Source organism: Rhipicephalus microplus, chromosome 5, assembly GCF_043290135.1.
Source record: "Rhipicephalus microplus isolate Deutch F79 chromosome 5, USDA_Rmic, whole genome shotgun sequence".
Taxonomy (NCBI): Eukaryota; Metazoa; Arthropoda; class Arachnida; order Ixodida; family Ixodidae; genus Rhipicephalus; species Rhipicephalus microplus.
Window position 1 is genome coordinate 162,196,059 of NC_134704.1, and position 3,502 is coordinate 162,199,560.

At 47.1% G+C, this 3,502-nt stretch overlaps 2 non-coding genes across 2 annotated transcripts; both read right to left on the bottom strand.

Annotated features, from left to right (window-relative positions):
• Positions 1-72, bottom strand: TRNAW-CCA (transfer RNA tryptophan (anticodon CCA)). The gene has a single exon. It is a non-coding gene; the product is annotated as a tRNA-Trp (tRNA).
• A 3,106-nt stretch (positions 73-3,178) lies between these two features.
• TRNAW-CCA (transfer RNA tryptophan (anticodon CCA)) lies at positions 3,179-3,250 on the bottom strand. The gene has a single exon. It is a non-coding gene; the product is annotated as a tRNA-Trp (tRNA).
• Positions 3,251-3,502: the final 252 nt, after the last annotated feature.

Consider the following 3,502-nt stretch of genomic DNA (forward strand, 5'->3'; position numbering starts at 1 on the left):
TGACCCCGACGTGATTCGAACACGCAACCTTCTGATCTGGAGTTAGACGCGCTACCGTTGCGCCACCGAGTCCGCTTAGGGTAGCCGTTCGCACACACGTAGTAGCATGTTTTTTCGGCCTTCTGTCGATGAAGCACAGGTAAAGAGACAAGTCATTGTACACAGACAAATAAGTAGATAGACAGATAATAAATTATAAATAAGCGAATTTGACCCGGACGTGATTCAAACTCGCAACCTTCTGATCTGGAGTCAGGCGTGCTACCGCGTCGCCACCGCGTCCGTTTAGGGTAGCCGTACGCACACACGCGGTAGCATGTTTTGCTCGGCCTTCTGTCGAAGCAGCACTGGTAAAGAGACAAGTCATTGTAGGCAGACAAATAAGTAGATAGACAGATGAAAATAATAAGAAAGAGAATTTGACGCTGACGCGATTCGTACACGCAACCTTTTGATCTGGAGTCGGACGCGCTAACAGTTCGCCACCGAGTCCATTTAGGGTAGCCGTTCGCACACACGTGGTAGCATGTTTTGCTTGGCCTTCTATCGATGAAGCACAGGTAAAGAGACAAGTCGTTGTAGACAGACAAATAAGTAGATAGATAGATAGATGAAAATAATAAAAAAAAGAACCTAACACGGACGTGATTCGAAAACGCAACCCTCTCATCTGCAGTCGGACGTGCTACCGTGTCGCCACCGAGTCCACTTGGTGTAGCCGTTCGCACACACGCGGTAGCATGTTTTGCTCGACCTTCTGTCGATGCAGCACAGGTAAAGAGACAAGTCATTGTAGACAGACAATTAAGTAGATAGACAGATGAAAATAATAAGAAAGAGAATTTGACCCGGACGCGATACGAACACGACACCTTCTGATCTGGAGTTGGACGCGCTAACAGTTCGCCACCGAGTCCACTTAGGGTAGCCGTTCGCACACACGTGGTAGCATGTTTTGCTCGGCCTTCTATCGATGAAGCACAGGTAAAGGAACAAGTCGTTGTAGACAGACAAAGAGGTAGATAGTCAGATGAAAATAACAAAAACGAGAACTTAACACGGACGTGATTCGAACACGCAACCCTCTGATCAGTAGTAAGACGCGCTACCGTGTCGCCACCGAATCCACTTAGCGTAGCCGTTCGCACACACGCGGTAGCTTGTTTTGCTCGGCCTTCTGTCGATGAAGCACAGGTAACGAGACAAGACATTGTACACAGACAAATAAGTAGATAGACAAATATATGAAAATAAGAAAAAAGAGAATTCGACCCGGACCTGGTTCGAACACGCAACCTTGTGATCTGGAGTCAGACGTGCTACCGTATCGCCACCGAGTACACTTAGTGTAGCCGTTCGCACACACGCGGTAGCATGTTTTGCTCGGCCTTCTGTCGATGAAGCACAGGTAAAGGGACAAGTCATTGCAGATACACAAATAAGTAGATAGACAGATAGATGAAAATACTAAAAAGAGAATTTGACGCGGACGTGATTAGAACACGCAACCTTCTGATCTGGAGTCAGACGTGCTAAAGTTGCTTGCGCCACCGAGTCCGCTTAGGGTAGCCGTTCGCCCACACGTGGTAGCATGTTTTGCTCGGCCTTCTGTCGATGAAGCACAGGTAAAGGGACAAGTCATTGTAGACAGACAAAGAGGTAGATAGACAGATAGATGAAAATAATAAAAAAGAGAACCTAACACGGACGTGATTCGAACACGCAACCCTCTGATCTGGAGTCGGACGTGCTACCGGGTCGCCACCGAGTCCACTTTGTGTAGCTGTTCGCACACACGCGGTAGCATGTTTTGCTCGGCCTTCTGTCGATGCAGCACAGGTAAAGAGACAAGTCATTGTAGACAGACAAATAAGTAGATAGACTGATGAAAATAATAAGAAAGAGAATTTGACATGGACGCGATATGAACACGCAACCTTCTGATCTGGAGTCGGACGCACTAACAGTTCGCCACCGAGTCCACTTAGGGTAGCCGTTCGCACACACGTGGTAGCATGTTTTGCTCGGTCTTCTATCGATGAAGCACAGGTAAAGAAACAAGTCGTTGTAGACAGACAAAGAGGTAGATAGACAGATAAAAATAACAAAAACGAGAACTTAACACGGACGTGATTCGAACACGCAACCCTCTGATCTGGAGTCGGACGTGCTACCGTGTCGCTACCGAGTCCACTTTGTGTAGCCGTTCGCACACACGCGGTAGCATGTTTTGCTCGGCCTTCTGTCGATGCAGCAGAGGTAAAGAGACAAGTCGTTGTAGACAGACAAATAAGTAGATAGCCAGATGAAAATAATAAGAAAGAGAATTTGACCCGGACGTGATTCGAACACGCAACCTTCTGATCTGGAGTCAGACGTGCTACCGTGTCGCCACCGAGTCCGTTAGGTAACCATTCGCACACACGTGGTAGCATGTTTTGCTCGGCCTTCTGTCGATGAAGCACAGGTAAAGAGACAAGTCATTGGAGACATACAGATAAGTAGATAGACAGATAGATGAAAATAATAAAAAAAAGAATTTGACCCGGACTTGATACCAACACGCAACCTTCTGATCTGGAGTCAGACGTGCTGAAGTTGCGCCACTGAGTCCGCTTAGAGTAATTGTTCGCACACACGCTGTAGCATGTTTTGCTCGGCCTTCTGTCGATGAAGCACAGGTAAAGGGAGAAGTCATTTTAGACAGACAAATAAGTAGATAGACAGATAGATGAAAATAATAAAAAGAGAATTTGACCCGGACGTGATTAGAACATTTAACCTACTGATCTGGAGTCAGACGCGCTACCGTTGCACCGCCGAGTCCGCTCAGGGCAGCTGTTCGCACACACGTGGTGGCATGTTTTGCTCGGTCTTCTGTCGATGAAGCACAGGTAAAGAGACAAGTCATTGTAGACAGACAAATGAGTAGATAGACAGATAGATGAAAATAACAACAGAAAGAACTTGACATCGACGTGATTCGAACACGCAACCTTGTGATCTGGAGTCAGACGTGCTACCGGGTCGCCACCGAGTTGACTTAGTGTAGCCGTTCGCACACACGCAGTAGCATGTATTGCTCGGCCTTCTGTCGATGAAGCATAGGTAAAGAGAGAAGTCATTGTAGACAGACAAATAGGTAGACAGATAGTTGAAAACAATAAAAAAGAGAACTTGACCCCGACGTGATTCGAACACGCAACCTTCTGATCTGGAGTTAGACGCGCTACCGTTGCGCCACCGAGTCCGCTTAGGGTAGCCGTTCGCACACACGTGGTAGCATGTTTTTTCGGCCTTCTGTCGATGAAGCACAGGTAAAGAGACAAGTCATTGTACACAGACAAATAAGTAGATAGACAGATAATAAATTATAAATAAGCGAATTTGACCCGGACGTGATTCAAACTCGCAACCTTCTGATCTGGAGTCAGACGTGCTACCGCGTCGCCACCGCGTCCGTTTAGGGTAGCCGTACGCACACACGCGGTAGCATGTTTTG